This window comes from Scylla paramamosain, unplaced genomic scaffold, assembly GCF_035594125.1.
Source record: "Scylla paramamosain isolate STU-SP2022 unplaced genomic scaffold, ASM3559412v1 Contig69, whole genome shotgun sequence".
NCBI lineage: Eukaryota > Metazoa > Arthropoda > Malacostraca > Decapoda > Portunidae > Scylla > Scylla paramamosain.
The window spans coordinates 321,835-345,896 of NW_026973734.1; the positions used below are offsets into that span (position 1 = coordinate 321,835).

At 40.2% G+C, this 24,062-nt stretch overlaps 1 protein-coding gene and 1 long non-coding RNA gene across 8 annotated transcripts in view; one reads left to right on the top strand and one right to left on the bottom strand.

Annotated features, from left to right (window-relative positions):
- The first annotated feature begins 1,526 nt into the window (after positions 1 to 1,526).
- LOC135098579 (uncharacterized) lies at positions 1,527 to 11,742 on the top strand. Its single transcript, XR_010267130.1, has 4 exons — positions 1,527 to 1,686; positions 6,248 to 6,787; positions 8,028 to 8,152; positions 11,384 to 11,742. It is a non-coding gene; the product is annotated as an uncharacterized LOC135098579 (long non-coding RNA).
- LOC135098578 (uncharacterized) overlaps positions 3,101 to 24,062 on the bottom strand; it is a 36,580-nt gene continuing 15,618 nt past the window's right edge. For 3 of the 7 annotated variants that reach the window (XM_064000940.1, XM_064000938.1, XM_064000941.1), the window contains exons 5-9: positions 22,179 to 22,358; positions 21,399 to 21,521; positions 18,908 to 19,954; positions 15,891 to 16,096; positions 7,483 to 8,128 (exon numbers count right to left, since the gene is read on the bottom strand). The gene's annotated coding sequence lies outside the window, so the exon portion shown is untranslated. Of the gene's footprint in view, positions 5,306 to 7,482; positions 8,129 to 15,890; positions 16,097 to 18,907; positions 19,955 to 21,398; positions 21,522 to 22,178; positions 22,359 to 24,062 lie in introns of those variants that run through there. The other 4 variants (XM_064000939.1, XM_064000943.1, XR_010267128.1 and 1 more) reach the window with 3 other exon arrangements.

Sequence of the window (24,062 nt, forward strand, 5' to 3'; positions counted from 1 at the left end):
TGAAAGAGAGCTGTAATGCTATACTGAAAACAAATACTGGAGAAAAGAAGGCAGGCTGGCAGACGGAAGACACAGAGAGGCAAGGTTGTGAGGGTGGGAGGTGGATGAGGTGCTGAGTGAAGTGGGTGTGTGAGGCAAGCCAGAGACAACCTGCAGTACCTCCATGAGAGGAGAGTCACTGTATCTGACTTTTGTGATCCTGGAGTCTCACGCTGAGTCATAAATTCTTACCTTCCTGACTTTCACGCATTATTTCTTTGAGTTGCGTATGGGTCACGCATTCCTACCATTGGCATCACAAGTAGTAAAAACAAATACATACGTGTTATGTATAGTATGCAGTGGGTGTCTGAGTTACAAGCATTCAGAGATACAAGCAGCTTACTTGCAGAATGAAATTGTGCTCAGTGCTGTTCCCTTTGCCAACCGTAAGTTTAAGATTGGCACTATGGACCAAATTAGTTGTTTTATGGCAGCCAAGGTGGCCAGAACACAACAACATCGTCCCCGAGGAAGGAATAATCTATTCAAAAATAAATGTTCTGAGTGTTTCAAGTGATGCAGAACATCATCATCAAAACAACTTTTGAGTACATACAAATGCTCCTTATACTGTTAAAAAGAAAAGAGGGACCGTGTATGCGTCCAGTAAAGCTTGTGGGAGCAGGAGCATCAGGGTGTGGAGAGAGAGGGCTGAGGGAGTGCAAAGTTCCAGCCTTCACCACAGGTCATGAAGGAAGAGTAGTCTTGTCAGTTTTGTAAAAGATTCAGTGATTTTTTTCTCTTATTTTTCATTATTCAATATAAACTTTGAGATATTTTTCTGATGCACTTCATTGTGTTGTGCACCTGCTGTGCCTCAGTGCTAATGAGGTATGGGGGGTATAGTATTACTAATTAGTATAGTCTTACATTCTGGGAAAGAAAAAAAATCCTATTTTGCAGGTTTTCATTGCATTTTATTTCTCACCATTGTAAAACAACTCAGATGATTGTTTACAATGAGGCGCTTTAATGGAATTGCACTTAATATAACATTTCAATGAATGAATCACTGTTTTATCCACTGTACCTTTTCTCCAAACACACATAAGCACAGGAATTATTTGTAAAACATCGTATTTGATGGCTCATAAGACGCATGGGCTCATAAGACGCATCCAGTTTTGCCAGACATTGAAATAAAAAAAAGTAAATAAATAAATAATTAAATATTAATAAATAAATAAATAAAAATAAATAAATAAATGAGCGGACTTAAGCTCTGAATATGAAGTGCAGTATTTCACCTGACATTTGAAGACTCTCACATGCATTTAGATCATTATTAGATCCCAATATTTTGCATCTAAAAACTTTAATATTTGCTAGTAGCCTACTTACTAATCCTCTTGTGAGGTGTAAACATGTACCTGGCATATGGCGTCGGCAGCGACTGTGAGAGACTACGGGGTTAATAAAGTTTGTTCATAAGAATGTCAAAAGATAGGTGTAATTTTAATTGTATGAAAGTGCGTCTTACCTCAAGGAGTAACGGCATCACAGTATTAAGAACGCAGTGAAGCTTGCCCGTGTCACCGGGTTAGGCGCGTAACCGACCACGTGTTTGTTTTGGTACATGCAATGCGTGTGCATGGTCACTTGGGCAAATCCTTCCTGACTGGCGTCATTCTGTGTAAATTACCGGTAAGTATGACCTAATATATATTGTTACCTTGAAAGAAAGACTTGTTTTGTGGTGTAGTATAAATCATCACTTTGTTTACAGTGCGAAGATTTCTGGGGTTTGATTTCAGAGCCTCTGTTGCCATAGTCTTACCACCAACCACTGCCTCAGTGCTGAACCTTGGCCTCATAGGACGCAGGCTCATTTCATGACACTTTTTTTTTTAGGGGAGGGGAGAAAAGGTGCGTCTTATGAGCCATCAAATACGGTATAAAATGTTGCAAATAACACCTTATATTTTGTCATGTAGTATTTTAAAATAAGTAGGCGCTACATCTGGCAAGACACTTATGACAGACTTCTGATAAATGTATTATGAAAAGTGTTCAAAGTTGTGATACACATCCGTCTTAACTGTGACACATTGCATATCTCAATGAAGAATATGGGCCCACTCCCTTCTACCTCCGCCAGCAGTACGACAAGATCTGGTGTGGCGTTACATTGTGGAATATGCAATTTTTTTTAATGTTACCAAAAAATTATGATGAGTTTTGAGCAAAACGAGTTGCAAAGAACCTTCCAGAACGCACATCCCTTGCAACTCCAACATTTGCTGTACTCATCTCCATGTCCAGTTCTTATACTTGAACATACAAATCTTCATGTGGATAAACTACTTGTTAATCACAACACTAGTAATGCCTCAGGAACCAAGGCAATGGAAAAGAGCTAATGTAGTGCCAATACACAAAGGGAGAAATAAAATGGAAACATTAAATTATGGATCAGTGTCACTAACAAGTATTGTAAGCAAGCTTTGTGAAATAGTAATTAAAGACAGATGGGTGCAGTATTGAGAAGATGAAAAGATTATTACAGAAAAGCAATTTGGATTCAGGAAAGGAAGATCCAGTGTCACAAATCTACTGAGCTTCTACATGAGAGTAATAGATGGAGTGCAAGAGAGGGACGGATGGGTTGATGTGGTATACCTGAATCTCAAAAAAGCATCCGATAAAGCTCCCCACAAAAGTCGTATGTGGAAGCCAGAGAATGGAGGGGGGCTAAAGGGAGCAACATTGAAATGGATGGAGGACTATTTACAAGGGAGGGAAGTGAGAGATCGGTTGATCCGGTACACCAGGATCTCTAAAAAGCATCTGATAAAGTTCCCCTTAAAAGTCTCATGTGGAAGCTAGAGAATGGAGAAGGACTAAAGGGAGCAACATTGAGATGGATGGAGGATTATTTACAAGGGAGGGAAGTGAGAACAGTAATTAGAGATGCTAATTCAAGTTAGCAGAAAGTGACAAGTGGGGTACCGCAAGGGTCTTTGTTGGCACCTATTATGTTTCAGATATATGTAGATGATATGACAGGGCATCTATATAGTTATATAAATCTTTTTGCTGATGATGCAAAAATAATGAAAATAAAGAATGAAACTGACAGCAAGGAATTACAAAAGGATATTGGCAAGATACATGCATGGAGCCAAAGATGGAAACTAGAATTTAATGCCAGAAAATGCCACATGATGGAAATAGAAAAAGTAAAAAGAGACCATGGAATTACAAAATGGGAGGAGAAATAATAACAAAAAGTAATGAGGAAAAAGATTTTTGAGTAATGATTCAGGACACACTATCACCTGAAAGGCACATAATCAGAATATTTAGCTCTATATACAGCTTGTTGATAGACATTAGGGTGGTGTTTAACTATTTAGATAAAGAAATTATGAAGCAAGTTATAATAAGCATGATACATCCTAAATTGAACATGCAGCAGTAGTTTGAGCTCCACATAGAAAAAAAGACATACGGAGACTGGAAAGAATACAGAGGATAGCGACAAAGATGGTACCAGAATTAAAAGACTTAAGCTATGAAGAAAGACTTGAAGAGATGGGATTACCAACACTACAAGGGAGAAGAGAAAGAGGAGACCTGATAACAATGTACAAATTAGTAATAGTAAACAATACAGAAAGAACAGACAGAAATGACTTGGCACCACAGATGGAGCAGGGAGAGAGACAGACAAGGAGGCATGGGAAGAAAATAAAGGAGTGTATGTTCAAGCAACGTCAAGAAATACAGCTTCCCATATAGAACTATTGAAATCTGGAATGATTTGAAGGAAAAAGTAGTTGTGGTTAACAGTGTTTAAAGACAAACCAGATAAATATGGTTATGGAGACAGGACAAAATGAGCTTTGGCTCGTGCCCTGTACAATACGGCTAGGTTAATACACACACACTGATGTACACTGTGGACTACATGCAAGAATTAAATGTAAGATACAAAGTACACTTCCTGTTGTAAACAGGGTACAATAGTGCCACTCTATAAAAACAAGGGAGACATCCAGGATGTTAGTAATTACAGGGGCATCACCTTACTTAGCTGCATGGGGAAGCTCTTCACCTCCATACTTAATGAAAGACTTATGATTATTCAAACACCTTATCTATCATTAATGAAACACGAGCGGGCTTTAGACATCGATATTCCACTCTGGATCATATATTTTTGTTGAAATGTGTAATTGATTATTTAACTGGAAAAAGAGAAAGCTATTTTGTTTATTTGTTGATCACAAGAAATCCTTTGATATGGTATGGCGTGAAGGTTTATGGTGTAAGCTTGTGAAGGAAAAGGTGCAAGGGAAAATTCTAAATGTAATAAAAAATATGTATGATAATATCAAATCATGTGTCATGCTTAACCAGGAGATTTCAGACACCTTTGTTTGCAATGTAGGGTTAAGACAGGGGGAAAATTTATCACCAGTGCTTTTAGCTTTTTATTTGAATGATATTGAAAGTAAATTAATTGAATATAATTGCAGTTATGTAAATTTTGGTGATGATTTCTTAAACATGTACCTTAAACTATTTGTTATTATGTATGCAGATGATACAGTTATTTTGTGTGACAGTGAGGATGGAATGAAGCAGGCACTGGTTGCTCTGAATTTATATTGTAATGAATGGAAATTGAAGCTAAATTGTAACAAAACAAAAGTAGGGAAGAGAAAATTTATCTATGAATTGGAATTTGGTGGTAAAAACAATGAAGTAGTGACAGAGTATAAGTATATTGGAGTGTTATTAAATTATAATTGGAGGTTTCACAAAGGTGAGCTGGAGCTAAAAGAGACAGCCACAGGAGCAATGTACTCATTAATAAATAAGTAAGTGTAGGAAGTTTGACTTGCCAGTGGATATACAACTCGAATTATTTACCGCCACGGTGTTACCTATATTGACTTATGCATCTGAAATTTGGGGTTACCATATTGCTAGGGAGTTAGAGTATATGTACATGAAATTTCTAAAACAGGTTTTGGGTGTTCATAAGAATACTTGTAATGACATGGTGTATGGTGAACTGGGTGTATTTCCACTTGATATTTATATAAAGAAAAAATGATAGGTTATTGGTCTAGGCTAATTTCAGGTAAAAATACTAAATTGTGTTATGTAATGTACCAATGTCTATTGCAGCTGGATAGGTTAGGGCTTTATACTTCTCCATGGTTAGCTTGTATAAAGAATATTTGTAATGACTGTGGAATGTTTGGTATGTGGTTGTTGCAAGATGTTCCTAATTCAAGATGGTTGAAGAAAGCTGTGGAACAGAGATTGAAAGATCAGTGGCTTGTAACTTGGCATCATAATTTTGAAACAAAATCATTAAGTAGTAATTATAGGGTGTTTAAGACAGATTTTGGCAGAGAACAATATTTAGAAAAGTTAACAAAGGGTGACAGATTATTAGTGACTAAATTTAAAACTTGTAATAATGGACTTCCTGTAAATGTTGGTAGGTATCAAGGTATCAGTAGAGAAGATAGGGTATATAACAAGTGTAATGCTGAGGTAGTAGGAGAATTTCATGTTCTTTTAGAATGTATGGATGTGGAAATTGTTAGGTTACATAATATGTATATAGCAAATTATTACATAAATAGATCAACACAATTCAAATATGTTTTGTTCATGCAAAGTACAAGTTCAGGTGTGATGAAGAAATTATCTTTGTTTTTGAGGATGGTGCTACACATGTTTAGGTAAATAGTGTGCAAAACAGCCCAATAGTTTTTCTAATTTCTTAAGGAGCAATCTGCACTTGTAACATGGTGTACAGTATGTTATTAGCATCATTGCAATCGTAGTATAAGTATTGATGTATCCTTTAAGTGCTGTAATGTTAGGTATTGGGATTTAGGTATTGGGGTTTTCAATAACTTTTTTAATGAGAATAGTTATTATTATTATTATTATTATTATTACTTCATAAGTTAACATAACATACTCAGATAAATTCATTTGGAAGATCTTGTTCTTTCATATGAAGTTTTTTTTTACTTCCTAAAGATTTTACATACCCATTTTTCTATATTCCCATCACATGTCTTTCAGTAATTTAAGGTTTTGACAAAGGAACATTTGTTAAGGAGAGTTATAAGGTCAAATATAAAGATGATCATGTCTTCACTTGAGTTTTATTGCATTTCATTCCCTCAAAGGGTTTTAAATTTTGTCAATCATCAATGTCAATCCTTTACAGGGATGTCTGGTGTTGCATTGTTAGAATCTGGAAGTGTGGATCCTCACTCCTTGATCAAGCAGCAGCAGTGGCAGCAGTCATTGCTGCCCAGAGGAGGAAGCATCAGGATGCATCTAAGAGTGCTCATTGGCTGCCGGAGGCGATATGTCACTGATTCAACGTAACACACAAGGCAGCCAATCACAGGAAGGCTTTGTGTTATCACCAAGAATGCCATGAGACATTGTTTACAAACTGTTATGTGCCCACAGCCACCAATCATAGTATTCCAGTCATGGCCAGCAAACCTCCTAAGAAAATAAGACCTTGGTTCACTGACACCGAGACCTTAGCCTTGGTGGAGGAGGTGTAAAATCAGGCTGCAGTGATTCTGGAAAGGCTGGACAATAGAATCACCACAGAAAAGAACAAGACTTGGGAGGAGGTGGCTGCACGTGTGAACGCAGTCAGCCGAGTGGGTAGCTCTGAGGAAGTTTAAGGACCTACGGAGCCACGTGAAGAGCAAGGCTGCTGCAGAACATCATCATGCTACAGGCACTAGTGAGTTCATCAGCTTTGCCTATCACACTCTTGTTAGCATAGTTGCGAACCTAGCATGGTGTGGTTGACACATCAGGGGCCTAGAGAGCTATAGGGATGGAATTGCTGTGATATAACCAAACAGGTGTGAGTGCTCCTGCCAGTGAGTGAAGTTATGGCTTATGGTTCCAGGCCACACAGTAGGGAATTCTTTCACTCTTTCACCAGTCTCAACATGGCTTTTCTTACTTTTCTCATCAGATAGAGATTGTCATTGAGTAATTTAAACCCATATTTACCCACTGCAAATTATTTATAATGCTGATGGCAATTTTTAAACATCTATTTTTGGGAGGCAAGTTAGTTTAGGTTTGTTTGGTTAGGTTATGTTATTTCGTTCTGTTAGATTACATAGGTTAGTTTGGTTAACTTGGTTGGATTAGGTGGTGGTGTGTGACAGCTGGCTGGTGGCCACAGTGAGTGGCTGCTTATTTGTGAGGGCCAATCTACCTTTTTCTTGTACATATCGGTCTGTTTTGTATTAACTGCTTTTGTTTACTGCAAATAATTAGTTTCTGAGGGGATGGTGGGTCAGGGAGTAAAAAGTAATGGCTCATGATTTCCATAAAAACAAGAACCATATTGATTCAAAACAGGCAAAAAAATACGAGAAATAAATAGTTTCATCCACATTAGAAAACTGGTGAGAGTAAAAATTTGCCCACTAGCAGCATATTTGCTTATTATTTTATCTTGACCAAACTGTAAACTGCATATGGAATTTAGTTAACTAATGTTTTGGACACTGCTTTAAGTAATATGACCAAATTCCCTAAATGACTTTGTTGCATAATGGGAGATAAAAATTGTTTCTTTCTGCTCACCCTTTGGGACCCAAACTTCTAGAAAAAAAAATTATTTTAAACATGTTCTACACTGTTGAGGTTAAATATATGTTCTACATTGTTGAGGAAGAGTTAGGTTAGGGTAGGTTGTTAGGTTGGTTAGCTAGGTTGGACTGATGGTAGCAATGCTTAAAACAACTCCAAAGTTTGCTATTGTGTACATGTTGTAATTTAATGTTGGTGCTGTGTAAAATTTATCCAGATAGTTGATAACCATAACCAAGAACCTGCTAAGCACTGGATTATAGATAGCAGTGTGTACAGTAAGTACCTGTGGCAGTCAGGTCTGAGATGGTGACCACTGCAGTGATTAAAATCTTCAAGATGAGCACTTACGCATTCAAGTATTACAACAGGTGGACTTAGCTCCATGCAGGTGAAGGACCTCCAGAGGACACCACCTACACTGTTGTCCTACGGATGCTGTCACTAACAGCATTTGCAGAACTGCCAGTCCCTGACAGGGAGGGAGACACATTATGTAAGTAAAGAACAAAAAAAAAAAAAATTACATTTTGGAAATTATTACCATTTTTAACTTAAAGTACAGTAGTGTAAAAATCACAACAACCAAATATGGTAAAGCATCAGCTTTCATGGGGCCAGCAGGGCAACAGAACAACCACTCAGATTCCTGAGTTTAGATATGTAACAGACATAAACATGAAGAAATTGACTGCTTATATATATATATATATATATATATATATATATATATATATATATATATATATATATATATATATATATATATATATATATATATATATATATATATATATAATATTATTTTTATTTATTTATTTATTTTTTCTTCATTAACTTCTGTAACATTTGTGGTCCTAGATCTAATTTTCAATCAGTAGAATACCACCTCTCCTCTACTAAACCTCATCATCTTTTCCTCACTGAGGCAACTGACAGTAACCCAATTTCTGTTCCCTCCTACTTTCCGTCTCCATATTCAGTCCAAAGCTGAATGTTGTGTCTATGTGCGCAACGACTTATCCTGCTCTCATGCCCATGCTCTTGAATCTTCTGAGTTTTCCACCATCTGGCTACAGAGTCACTCTCTAAATTTATCTGTACTGTATACCTCTCACCTAATTCCTCTGACTATAAGAAATTTTTTGACTACTTAGCTTCCAAAGTGGAGCACATTCTGTCTCTCTTCCCTTTTGCAGAGATCTCCATTCTTGGAGACTTCAATGTTCACCACCAGCTTTGACTTTCCTCTCCCTTCACTGACCATCCTGGTGAACTAGCCTTCAACTTTGCTATCCTCCACAACCTAGAGCAATTGGTACAACACCCTACTTGTGTTCCTTACCATCTTGGAGATATGCCTAACATTCTTGACCTTTTCCTAACCTCTAATCCTTCTGCTTATGCTGTCACCCTCTCTTCTCCGTTGGAGTCCTCCAATCACAATCTCATATCTGTATCTTGTTCTATTGCTCCAGTCTCTCCTCAGGATACCCATAAGTGTAGGTGCCTCTGGCATTTTGTCTCGGCTAGTTGGGGGGACCTAAGGAGGTATTTTGTTGATTTTCCTTGGAATGACCACTGCTTCCTTGTCAGAGACCTGTGTCTGTGTGTTGATTGCATGACAGAGGTGATAGTGTCTGGTATGGAGGCGTACGTTCCTCACTGTTTTTCTTGACCTAAACCTTCCAAACCTTGGTTTAACACAGCTTGTTCTTGTGCAATACATGATAGAGAGGTGGCCCACAAAAATTACTCGAGCCTTCCATCACCAAAATTTTGTGTGCTTTATATTTCTGCTAAAAACCATGCCAAGTGTATTCTCTGACTAGCCAAAAACTTCTTCATTTATAGAAAGTGTCAGTCTTTCAAGATCTAACTCCCCTCGTGACTTCTCACATCTAGTCAAAGATATCTCCAATAACTTTTCTTCTTTTTTACCTCCTTTATTTCAGTCAGATGGCACTACTATCACATCCATCTCTAAAGCTGAACTCTTCACCTTTGTTAAAAGCACTACTGTAGGCCTTGTTCCTTCCTCTCTTCCACCCTCTGACTACTTCATGCCTTCACTGGCATAACCCTCAGAAGGCTTATGGACCTTATACGAGTCCCTCCTATTGTTCTCTGAAACTGCACCTCTGTGCTTGCTCTTGTTTAGTCAAACTCTTTCAACTCTGTCAACATCTACCTTCCTTCTTGTTGGAAGTTTGCCTACATTCCTAAAAAGTTCCTAAAAAGGGTGACCATTTTAATCCCTCAAACTACCGTCCTATTGCTTTAATTTCCTGCCTATCTAAAGTTTTTGAATCTATCCTCAACAGGAAGATTCTTAAACATTTATCACTTCACAACCTTCTATCTGATCACCAGTATGGGTTCTGTCAAGGCTGCTATACTGGTGATACTTTGGCTTTCCTTACTGAGTCTTGGTCATCTCTTTTAGAGATTTTGGTGAAACTTTTGTTGTTGCCTTGGACATATCGAAAGCTTTTGATAGAGTCTGGCACAAAGCTTTGATTTCCAAACTACCCTCCTATGGCTTCTATTCTTCTCTCTGTAACTTCATCTCAAGTTTCCTTTCTGACCGTTCTATTGCTGCTGTGGTAGACGGTCACTGTTCTTCTAAATCTATTAGTAATGGTGTTCCTCATGGTTCTGTCCTGTCACCCACTCTCTTCCTATTATTCATCTATAATCTTCTAAACCAAACTTCTTGTCCTATCCACTCCTAAGCTGATGATACCACCCTGCACTTTTCCATGTCTCTAGACATCCAACCCTTCAGTTCACACAGGGAAGCCACAGAGCGCCTGACTTCTAATATCTCCAAAATTTCTGATTGGGGCAGAACAAACTTGGTATTGTTCAGTACCTCAAAAACTTAATTCCTCCATCTATCAATTTAAAACAACCTTCCAGACAACTATCCCCTCTTCTTCAGTGACACTCAACTGTCCCTCTCTTCTACACTGAACATCCTGTCTTTTAGTTACAATCTAAACTGAAAACTTCACATCTCATCTCTAGCTAAAACAGCTATGAAGTTGGGTGTTCTGAGACATCACTAGTTTTCTCACCCTTCCAGCTGCTAACTCTGTACTGGGGCCTTATCCATCCATGTATGGAGTATGCTTCACATGACTAGGGTGGTTCCACTCATACTGCTCTTCTAGACAGGGTGGAATCAAAAGCTTTTCATCTCATCAACTCCTCTCCTCTAACTGACTGTCTTCAGCCTCTTTTCTCGTTGCCACAGTGTTACATCTCTAGCTGTCTTCTACCACTGTTTTCATGCTAACTGCTTTTCTGATCTTGCCAACTGCATGCCTTCCCCTCCTCCCACGGCCTCACTGCACAAAACTTTCTTCTTTCTCTCTCTCCTATTCTGTCCATCTCTCTAATGCAGGAGTTAATCAGTATTCTCAATCATTCATCACTTTCTTTGGTAAAATCTGGAACTCCCTGCCTGCTTCTGTATTTCCACCTTCCTGTGACTTGAATTCCTTCAAGAGGGAGGTTTTAACATGCTTGTGCTTCAATTTTTTGACTACTACTTCGGACCTTGTTCAGGGATTGGCATCTCAGTTTGTTTGTTTTTGTTTTTTTTGGCATCTCAGTTTGTTTGTTTTTGTTTTTTTTATCATTATTTTTTTTCCGTGGTGTCCCTCCTACATAAAAAAAAAAAAAAGCCCTCCCTGTATTTCTTTTTTTTCCCTCTTTCCAGGAGAGTCTGGCCCTCTGTGAGGACCATAGCCATCCACCCACCAGCAGTGGTGTTACAGTCATCCAGCCCTCATCTGCTGGTGTTGCTGGGGCCTCTGGATTCATTGGTGCTGTGGGTGCATTATGTGAAGTTTTAGCAGTGGGCATTAGTTTCTGAACTCATGCATCTTACAGATGACATCACCCATTGGTGAATAACTGTTGCCACTCATTCATGTTAACATGTATTCAGTTTTGTTCTCCTGTACATACCTATGAACATTGTATGTACATTTAGCATATGAGCCATACTTTTCAATGGTTTGTATTACAGTTGATTAATATGATAATTAAATGCCTTATTTGTGCAGTACATTATTAGTGGACAATTTGTTTAACCCTCATTTGTATGCTGTTACTTCAGCTGCCCAGCAAAACTGCAGCAGAAGGCTACTTTGGCTTATTTTTTGAGGAATACATCTCTCAGGTATTTAAAATACTGATTCCAAAAGTGTATCTTGACACCACCTTGGGTATAGTGGAAAGGTCCAAGGAGCAAATGAGGAAAAAGGACACAGCAGGATAGCAAGACATGTAACTTGACACACTGTCAATCATCACCGTCTGCTATGTGTAGTGCTACTTCATTTCAAATACTAAAAGATGAAGCAAAACCTGCCATTTAGTACTGCTAATTAACAGCTTCTATAAATATTTCCTGTGTTTTTCTGTATTGGAGGAAGAGACACTGAATAGTGGGTAAAATAGTAATTCAGTCTTTGAGACGTGTGAAATGTGGTAAACATGATCCCGTAGGAGTGCCTCAATGTAATTCAGTCTTTGAGATGTGTGAAATGTGGCAAACATGATCCCGTAGGAGTGCCTCAATGTAATTCAGTCTTTGAGATGTGTGAAATGTGGCAAACATGATCCCGTAGGAGTGCCTCAATGTAAACACAGTTTTCAAGTGGTTTGGTGGCAAGGCTGGCTCTCTCAACAATCCCCAAGGCCATCACTGCTGCACACCTGTATCTTCCTAGCAGAAAGATATCTAAGTGTTATGTTCACCTTCATTTCAGAGGTAAGTGGGTTGCTCCTTTCTGTGTCACTCTATAAGGCTTCTCTTACTAGATCGGTGACATTTCTGTGTCACTCTATAAGGCTTCTCTTACTAGATCGGTGACAGAGAGAATACCTGCATGATCTACATGGTATCTTTTGATGAGTTCTGTGTCATAAATTCATACAATATATCCTATCTGGGTAAATAATTCCTAAGCTGGGGTGGTTGTGGGTGGCCATCTTGGTAGCAGGAGCATCTGTCATAAGCTGCTAAGACAGGGTGGACTCAGTCTTACCATCCCATGTGGATTTAAGACAAGAATGCTCCATTCTGTCCTAGCTATGACATATTTCATAACTAAGACTTGCTAGGACTGCTTCATAACTCCTAGAATAGAATACAAGAAGAGGTGTAAGGCAAGGACTGTACACATGACTTTTTTTTTTTTAAGGCTCACTGGCCAAGGGAAACAAGAGGAAAAAAGATCCCACTGAGGGGTCAGTCCTGAAAGAGATGTCAAGAGAATCATTGAAATTTGAAGGATAGGTGTCTTAAAACCTCCTGCTTGAAAGAGTTGAAGTCACAGAAAGGAGGAAATACAGAAGCAAGCAGGAAGTTCTAGAGTTTACCAGAAAAGCGAATGAATGATTGAGAATACTGGTTAACTCTTGCATTAGAGAGATGGACAGAATAGGGATGAAAGAAAGAAGAAAGTCTTGTGCTGCAAGGTTGCAGGAGGAGGGGCAAGAGGAGGGGAGGCATGCAGTTCGCAAGATTAGAAGAGCAGTTAGCATGAAAACAGCAGTAAAAGATAGCAAGAGATGCAACATTGTGGTGATGAAAAAGAGGCTGAAGACAGTCAGTAAGAGAAAAATTGATAACACAAAAAACTTTTGATTCCACCGTCTAAAATAGTGGTATGAGTGGAACCCCCCCCCCCCCCCAGTAATGTGAAGCATACTACATACATTGACGGATAAAGGCCCAGTACAGAGTTAGCAGCTGGGGGGTGAGAGAAACTGGCAGAGATGTCTCAGAATGGCTAGATTCATAGAAGCTGTCCTAGCTAGAGATGAGATGTGAAGTTTCCAGTTTAGATTATAAGTAAAGGACAGACTGAGGATGTTCAGTGTAGAAGGGGGGGACAGTTGAGTGTCACTGAAGAAGAGGAGATAGTTGTCTGGAAGGCTGTGTTGAGTTGACAGTTGGAGGAATTAAGTTTTTGAGGCATTGAACAATACCAAGTTTGCTCTGCCCCAATCAGAAAAATTTTTGAAAAATCAGAAGTCAGATAGTCTCTAGCTTCCCAGTGTGAAGTGTTTACTTCCTGAAGGGTTGGATGTCTATGAAAAGATGTCCAAAAGTGCAGGGTGGTATCATCAGCTCAGGAGTGGAGAGGACAAGAAGTTTGATTTAGATCATTGATGGATAATAGGAAAAGAGTGGGTGACAGGACAGAACCCTGAGGAACACCTCTGTTAATAGATTTAGAACAACAGTGACCCTCTACCAAAGGAGCAATAGAAAAGTCAGAAAAGAAACTTGGGATGAAGTTACAGAGGATAGAAGCTGTAGGAAGGTAGTTTGGAAATCAAAGCTTTGTGCCAGACTTGATCAAAAGCTTTTGATATGTCTAAGGCAACAGCAAAAGTTTCACCAAAATTCTTTAAAGAGGATGACCAAGATTCAGTAAGGAAAGGGAGAAGATCACCAGCAGAGCAGCCTTGATGGAACCCATACTGGTGATCAGATAGAAGGTTGTGAAGTGATAGACGTTTAAGAATCTTCCTGTTGAGGATAGATTAAAAAACTTTAGATAGGCAGGAAATTAAAGCAATAGAATGGTAGTTTGCAGGATTAGAATGGTCACTCTTTTTAGGGAACAGGCTGAATGTAGGTAAACTTCCAGCAAGAAGAAAAGGTAGATGTTGACAGACAGAGCTGAAAGACTTTGACTAGGTAAGGTGCAAACATGGAGGTACAGTTTTGAAGAACAAAAGTAAGGACCCCATCAGGTCCATAAGCCTACCGAGGGTTTAGGCCAGTGAGGGCATGGAAAATATCACTGCGAAGGATTTTAATAAGTAGCATGAAGTAATCAGAAGGTTGAAGAGAGGGAGGAACAAGGCCTGAATCATCCAAGGTAGAGTTTTTAGCAAAGATTTGAGCAAATGGTCAGCTTTAGAAATAGATGAGATGGTAGTGATGCCATCAGGTTGAAATGAAGGAGGGAAAGATGAAGAAGCAAAGTTATTAGAGAAGTTTTTTGGCTAGATGCAAGAAGTCATGAAGGGAGTTAGATCTTTAAAGATTTTGATTTTTGAAGAACAGAGTTGGTATGGTTCAGGGCAGAAATATAAAGTGCATGAGATTCTGGTGATGGAAGGCTCAAGTACCTTTTGTGAGCCACCTCTCTATCATGTATAGCACAAGAACAAGCTGTGTTAAACCAAGGTTTGGAAGGTTTAGGTCAAGAAAAAGAGTGAGGAATGTTCGCCTCCATGCCAGACACTATCACCTCTGTTATGTGCTCAGCACACAGGGATGGTAATAGCTCCTCAGCTCCCTCTGATTAGCAGAGGCAAAATGCCAGAGCCACTTTCACTTAGGGGGATCCTAAGGAGGGAGTGGAGTGACAGGACAAGATACAGATATGAGATTGTGATCAGAGGAGCCCAATAGAGAAAATAAGGTGACAGCATAAGGATTAGAGGTCAAGAATGTTGGGCGTATCTCCAAGATGGTCAGGAATACAAGAAGGGTGTTGCACCGACTGCTCTTGGTCATGGAGGATATCAAAGTTAATTAAAGGCCAGTTTGCCAGGATGGTCAGTGAAGGGAGAGGAAAGCCAAAGCTGGTGGTGAACACTGAAGACTCCGAGAATGCAGGTCTCTGCAAAAGGGAAGAGAGTCAGAAAGTGCTCTACTTTGGAAGTTAACCAACCAACAACACAATGGGACAAAACTCCAGCCTCAGCAGCATCTTGCACCACCACAACACAACACTCACTGAGAATCACTTATTACTTGTATGAGGCAAGTGTGGACACAACAACAGCAACTTGTGTAAGCAAGCTTGACAAGAACACCATAGTGCACCTCCCTGCATGAAGCTGAGGGGTGTATGCACGGCTGGAAGCCTCAACCTTCATCACCCAGCAGCTGCCACCTCTCTGTGAACCACCAACAGCCTGATGCAGAACTCAGGACACCAGTTCACACACTCAGCCACAGATCAAAGCATTAAGCCAACTGTGGCTCTGTATTCTCAAACACTTTGGTGTTGTATCTTAATAACACTTAACTGGATGAAGTAGAAGTTATTGGATTTTCATGATTCTAATGATACTTTAAAAAAGGATTTTCCACTAGTGAGAAAAATATCCAGGGGGAACCTGACTAATCATTTCTGTAAACCTTGGAGATTGTTGCAGTGAAAGCCCACAGTGTTTAAGAGTAGTGTTACCAAGCAGGGAAGCCTCAAGTCCAAGCAACAATCAGGTCCTGAAGAATACAGCCTCAGTGTTGTGGTCAGCAGTGGCAGAGGAGTGAGGGTGGTGATGGGAGGATTCTACCACTACTGGAAGTGTCAAAGAGCTGTCTTGCTGGCATCCTGAACCATCTTCTCCAGCTCCAGGTCAGCCATCAGCTGCTCCAGAGGCTCCACTCCTGCTGTAGGGGGGAAGCAATAATGTAGGTTACCTGGCAGGGGACTATCATGTGACACTGCTTCACTAAGTCTGTAATAATAGTTTTGCCAGCTGAGGAAACAAGAACATGGTAACACGGCCACTGACCGACGCTGTCACTGGTCAGTTCATTGCCTGTCTTGTTTTGAAAAGTGTAGCTAAACTTACATATTTCTACTGAAGCCCTTACTTGACTATAATGTTTCTGAATATACAACTTACAATAATCATGTATTCTACATTATCTAATAGTTTTTGGTAGAAATAAAGCAACTTTTGCTGGGGATTCTAACCTGAACAGCACTGAATGCTTAAATCTAATGCACCTCCTGCCAAGTCAATGGAGTGTAAAATATTTATGTATTTTAATCCTTTTTTTGCATATGGTGGTGGGAGAGCTCCACTGCTCCTGTGGGGGAATGCATGCCATCACACTGCAGCAGCATTTCAGCCAGCCTGTCCTGGCCACACAATGACTACACAGGTCAGTAAACAGGCCAGACAGTGGTGGCTTCAATAAGTGTTTGGGAATAATACAGTTATCATTTTGTCAAGTTTTAACCTTGCCACAGTCAGTGTGCTTGGGTGGTGCAGAGCAACAGTTTCTTAGTGGCTGCAGCATAAGTGACACGTTCCATAGCGATATTGTATGGGAGTGTCATATTGCACATTTAGTAAACATAGGAGATAAGCTGTAATCACCAAGTGTTTCCACATCCCTGCCACTACTTAGTGAACTACCCACAGCAAACCCATGACCACAGAGAGAGGGGTGACACAGTAGCAGCACTGAGTGGTGACAAGACCCATACTTGCCAGTCTGATATCACACACTGTGCCAAGGGCAGTACATAACAGGCTGAGTGACACACTACGTGGCACTGCCTGTACTGCCAGGTGACAGCTGGTCTGGGTGACGGTGCAACACAGGGACCAGCGCCAGTCCACTTCCCACTGCATTATGAGTATTATTGTTATTTTTCATGTTTTAGAATTCATATATGATCTTTATGCAAATGGAGAGAAGAAGAGAGAAAAAACTACTTAACACAGGCAAAATCACAAGGGTAGGAGTTGCAATCAAAACAATACAGGAATACAAATGGCAAGTGCCAAAATAATGTTTGGTGCTTCATGACAGAATTGTAAAAGTTTGCTCAGTGGCAGCCTGGTGACTGTTGAGAGCAGTGTCATGCATCCAGCAACTCACTCAAAGTTGAGGCCATCCACCAGAACCACTGACCAACACTCATCTCTCAATTAAAGATAAAGCATTTTGAAAAGCATCATCTCATTTCTTTCCAATAATTTAAACAGATGTGCACTGGTATGGATTACATTATCTTTGCAATGGATGGCAGAAAAGAATTAACTGAAGGGCACACTGGAGTACTGTGACTTTACACAAGACAGACTGCAGTGGAGGGAACAGCAAGGATTACAGGTGTTAGGAGATGTGTGCAGAAGTGGCTGACAAAGTGTTGGGGAGGGGACACTAACACAAGAAGAGTCCAGAGTGAGGGCACAAGGCATCAGGATGCATACTAAATGTTATGAAACATTGAGAGGATGCCCATCCTCAAATAACAGCAGGAGGACTGTGAGAACAAAACACCCACACACACGTGTCTACCAGAGTGGCCCACCGCTGCCTACACAACATCCCTCCCTCACTTTCACAGATGCCATTCTCCCAAAAAATCCCTCACTACCTGTACACATCAAAAGCTTTGGTACACCTGCCAGGAAATAACTACAATGGGTATGACAAGCTGGCAACAAGTGTCTTGGACCACTGTGTCTGTGTCCTGTAGTCATGGCAAACATGTGTGCCATGGACAAGGAATGATTCCTTTAGTTAATTATGGTGTAGGAAATTCAGTGTTTTCAACTAGAAATTAAAAAAAAAAAATCAAAACAATCATTTAGAGTTTTTGCATGACTTGTTCCTTGGGCCATTTGAAATGTGCATTGTCACACACACCAAAAAATCACAACTGCCTGCTGGACTCATAAGAGCACTGGCCACCCCATTCCCCTGATCTTTAACCGATCACTGAGAGGCACAGGCAGAGGAGGGCAGCCTGGACACTACAAAACTTCAGACAGGTATCAGGGAGGAATGAAATGATTCAAAGCCACAGACACTCATGGAACTTGCTGATCTGTCTCCTTCATGTCTTGGGAAAGGTGCAAGAAGGAAGAAGCCAGTCTGTTCCTAGTTTCTCTGTAAGTAATATAATGGTTTTGTTCTCTTCATCTGAATTGTTTTCATTCACCTGTGGTCTTGCAGTTAACAATATCTTGCAATTACTGTCCACCAATCAGGGAGTGAGAGCATCAGTCACCACTAGTGTTACCATGCTTGTGGCTATCATGCTGTGAATTTTGAAGCATGCATGAACATACAGTAAGAAGAGAAGACCAGGATCTGATTGAAAGAGCTTGAAAAAAAGACAGTCAAGGGAAGAAGATGGAGGGAAAGACAGTGAAATGGAGGTATGGAAACGTGGCAGAGCTACAAAGGACGGGAGGCACTGAGGAAGATGCAAGGGACAGAAACTTGTACGTGGTGCCAACCCCTAACTGTAAGGAAATGGCCACAAAAGAAGGTCTTGCAGCTGACAATATTTTGTACATACTGTAGACCAACCAGTGTGTGAGAGCATCTATCAATTTCTTAATACTATTTGTGAATTTGAACCACACATGAACATACAGTATATCCCACCTGTACATGCATTCCAATATCCATCCATCCATCCACACTGTACAGGCTGTCCCATACACTAACCTTGCTTGATGAAGGGGTGGTCGCACTCCTCCTCAGAAAACTCCAGTGTATGGTGTCGCCTGGCTGCTCTCTCCATATTCAGCACTGGGGAAGGCATCACACGGCTCACTACAAACACCTCACCTTCACACCAGCATCAGTAGGGCACATTACATAATTTCTGCTAAGCTTAATTAATTCGGTGATGTTTCATGTAGAGATTTGAAAGAATACAAAGAACAGCCACTAAGATAGTGCCAGAACTGGATGACTTGACACATGATGATAAAGATGAAAAGAAACTTGGACAGAAGAGAGCTTCCTAAATAACACACATCTTTCCACAAAGGAGTAGAGACATATGGAATGGAGAAATGTGTGAAAACCCCTGCAGCTTTAGGGTTAGTCAACCAACCTGAGGAACCAGACAGAAATGCCCTTTTGTTATGGACAAGAGATGAACCTCAATATTAGAGAGAGAGAGAGAGAGAGAGAGAGAGAGAGAGAGAGAGAGAGAGAGAGAGAGAGAGAGAGAGAGAGAGAGAGAGAGAGAGAGAGAGAGAGAGAGAGAGAGAGAGAGAGAGAGAGAGAGAGAGAATGTCCAAATAATGCAAACATATCTTTCCATGTAAATATATAAAGATATAGAATGGATTACAGGAGGAAGCAGTGAAAGGCAAAAGTGTACATCAATGAATAAAAAGGCTGGAAAGATACAAACACAGAAGCAGATTACAAACTTAGTGGCCATGGAACTTTTACTAATGAACAATTTGGCGAGTCTGTCTGTCAGTGACCTCACTATCACTAACTCATACACCTGTTGCTGTCAGTGGAGGACAGTGGAGGGGTGGGGGAAGGTACTGCTTCTTCACAGGGTGAGCATAGCTATAATCCGGGTCGCCGTGGGAGGGACGGTGACCCTGCCTGGCCTGCAGTTCCTGTCCCCGTGACCTGCGGTGGGATGACGCACTTCTGGCCTCGTCCAAACTTTCTCGTGACTGGTAGTTGACTCTGTAATGGAGTGACTGCCACCCACCATGTCAGCCACAGTCTGGTAGTCCCCGTCTGGTGGGCAGGGTGGTGGTTAGTCAGCTTGGGGTGCAAACATATGGGTAAATAAGGGAACATATGGATGGATTTCTTTTAACCCTTTCACTGTGATAACCTTACCTAACCTAACCTATAATTGAATAATGCTAATTCATATGGTTCATCTTTGTTTATTAACCCCAACCTTAAATGTAAAAGCTGAAACAACAAAAATGCAGAAAAAAAGAGGAAACAAATTTCCTTAATATTTATGTAAGCACAGCGACGGGTCGTGCCGAGGTGAAAAGATCACGTAAATTCAATGAACCCTTTCCCTGCTGTCTGTCAAATCTTTCCTCAGTCACTCAGCACTCTGGCATGTCTGTTGCTGATCTACCCCAAACACTACACTACACTACACCAAAAATTGCAAAATCTATTCTTTTTCATGCTCTCCTTTTTTGCACATGCTTATAAAGATTTCATACATACTTCTTAGTGCTGCAAATTGTTGCTTAATGCAGTGAAAGGGCTTAATTTATTATATTTTAAGTCACATTAAACTAATTAATGTAAAACAACTTATGCAAACCAAGAGCCACCAGTGCCAATGCCAGTTTATTGGTCCTGATGACTAACCTTGTCTTTTTCTTCCATCATTACTCATTAAGACTTTATTCCCTTATAAGAACATAAGAGCACAAAAACAACAAAAGCTGCAAGAAGCCATCAGCCCTACATAGGGCAGTCAGTCCCTGAACATGCCTACCTATTTTGATCAATCACCCTGGTTCATAAATTTGTGTAATCTTTTGAAACTCACTATTTACTTGGCATTAACAACCTCATTATCATTCAATTACCACTCAATTTGAAAACAATCTTAATCCTCACGGTTTTTAAATCTAGCCATATTCCTGCTGCTTTGTCTCTCCTGTCCATCCATATACATGCCAGCCTAACACCTGCCTCAAACAATGGTACACTCAGACCAGGCTAAGAAGTGAACTGTCTCTTCCCCTTGTACTTTTCTCAATCTCCAAGTGTTAACTCCACACTAACTGGCACAAAACAGTAAGTGCTTTAGTCTATCTACTTTTCAATCTTAGGCACCTAATATAACAGTGTTTTATCTCCTTAGTTTAGGAGGAGTTCACAAGTGCACTATTGGTTTTGTAAGCTTGTCAGGAGCAAGTATTTTCACTTTATTTTCCAAGTATATGACCTGATGTGCTATGCCTAAGTTCCTGGGGTGTAGCAGAGTGGTCTACGAGATGACTGCTAACCACCAGGAGGTGACAGAACTAAGAGTATGAATGATGCGTGTATGAGAGTGTAGTGCTTTGCCTGGGCCACCCTATGAGGGATTGCCTGTCTGGTATATAGAGGGAGACAGGTACATTTTGCAGGTCTCCATTTGTGTTGGAGATAATCCCTGCACTGTTCTGAAATATTTGAGCTTCCCCTGACCATGACTGACCTGGCTTGAAGAGGGTAGGGACTCGCAGGGCTCGGTTGTTGCCCAGGGTAGCACAGAAAGACACCAGGTCAGGCTCAGCAGGTGTGTCAGATTCAGTGGTGACCTCACTACTTGTCACCACACCTGCAGGGGAAAGGAGCAGATGTGTGGTGGTGATGGCTGTCTGTCCTCTATATAGTGAAAAGTGGCACAGTATAAAAAGATGGGTTGCAATTTATGAATGAATGAATTGACTAATTGCTTTCAAGGCACCACAGCTAGGGTCACATGTCATCACATTAAAATATTAAGAAAATATGTGAAGAGAATTGTTGAATGTTCAGAAATATTTGTACATCAAAACTTCTGCACTGCAATGAACTGTAATCTTTATTTTTTTCCTTTTCAATGCATTTCTCAAGATTCATGATTTTCCTTTTTTTTATAATTCTTAGCTGTAAATTTTGCAGTCATAAATCACAAGAAATCACAGGAAATGACAAATTATTTTACATCTCTCTCTCTCTCTCTCTCTCTCTCTCTCTCTCTCTCTCTCTCTCTCTCTCTCTTACTGTTCCCTAAGGGATCCTCCTCCCACACTCCCAGCATCACCTTTAGTCAATAAATAAACATGAGTGCACTTTTGCTTAACACTCCATCACAGCACTCCATTACCATGCCATCACTCCCTGCCACACCATCACCCCTCCCCCCCTACCCTGGCAACACCACCCAGCCACACCACCTACCACCTCAACACTGTTTTGCACTAGCCACATCTTAGCTAATCTCTTACATCACCTATAAGCCTTAAGCCTCCACACTCATCACACCACCACTCTCAGCTGCACTCCCACCCACACCGGCCAGACTTGGGTGTCGTTGGCCCTCCATTGGTGTGGCTGTGGGCGTGGTAGGTGCACACCAGCTCCTCATGGTTAGAACTGACAAATGAGCCACTTGCCTCCTTGCTGGCTGCACCTGAGGACAGTACAGGTGTGGTAAGGCTTTGACTTAGACCAGGTGTGTTAATTTGGTACCCTCTATTGGATCAGGTGTGTTAATTAGGTATCCTCTATTGGAGCCGGTGTGTGTATCCTTTATTTAATTAGGTATCTTGTACTGGTAGTGTTGTTGTTTTGTATGAGCTGAAGGTAGATATGCACTACGTGTCACTTATTTTTGTTGCCCTTGGCCAGTGTCCTTCCTACATAAAAAAAAAAGAAAAAAAGAATTTGATTATGTAGTGTTTATGTATTGTCTTTTGTATTATGTATTTTTATATGTATTTAGTGTTATGTATCATCTCATTATGTAGCATGTATTATCTATTGTGCACTGTGTATTATTGTACATGACTTATTTTGCTGATATTTCACTTTGGTGGTACTGCATCAAACACTGACTGACTGAATGACTCACTCACTCACTCACTCACTGTGAGCATTTGTGTGCATGCTGGTGTACATTCTTTGTGTCCTAGTTTCAATGCAATTATGAATAACAAACAAAAAATAATGCACACTTTATTTTTTTTATTAATGGCAAGAAATATTTATAACAGAGAGCTTGTTATGGTCATTAATTGGGACTCTCTATCATAACTATTTTTATTATCACCATTATTGTTACAAATAATACTCCTATAACTGCAAATCTAAATGGAACCATGAAATAATAAGGAAAAGCAGAGGTCAGGAGAAGAAAATCAATCAAATAACCATAAAAGGAACTACTAGCAACAGACACACTAACAAACCCAATAAATTAAATAAATAAAATAAAACAAAACAAGAGGTCAAAAATCAAATATAGTGGGTCTTTGTAAATGAGGCAGCAGTCCCACAGGCAGCCAGTGTGAGCAGAGGCTGTGTGATGACAAGAGAGTCCTGCACACTGGTCATCTTTGTACAGTTGAGGTCATTAGCCGAGTGTACTCTTGCACTCACTTTCCTGATTATGTGTTTTCCTCTAGTCTCAAGTCTAAGGACCAATCTATTCCCAGACTTTGTGAGGAGACTGTGAGCAGATCAGACAACTCCAGACTGAAGGAAATGTCAAGGCACAGGAAGCTTGACTTCTGACCATCACCGCACTAACAACTATTGCTTTTCATTCATTTATCTTTTTTACTCTGGTCTTTCTTCCAGAGACCAACAGGGTTAAGAGTGTGAATGATGTGTGCATGAGTGTGTGGAGCTTTGTTTAGGCCATCCTGTGTCACATTTTTGGCCTGGTATACAGATGGGCAAATCTTTTTATCTTTACTCTATCCCTTCACACCACAAAGCTGTTCCAAAAAGGAAAGACAAAAGAGATGGAACAGCCAGCTGCGACCTCACTGAACATTTCACAACCTGCCTTTTAAAAATTCTGTTCTTTCACACAACTCTACATGCACCTAATACATGCACACCCTTCACTCAAAATTCAAAATTATCATGGCGACTCCTACACCAGCCTCGGAGTCCCCAGGACAAATGTCCCCAGATCAGACTGCTCTTCTGGTGAGTGTCTTGACACCACCCTCAACTTTTTCTTCAATAACTTCTGCAACATTTGTGGCCTTACATCTTCTTTTCAATCTGTAGAACACAACCTCTCTACTAAACTTCATCTTTTCCTCCCAAAAACACAGGTGTCTGAGGCAACTGACAGTACCCCCTTCTTTGTTCCCCCCTACTT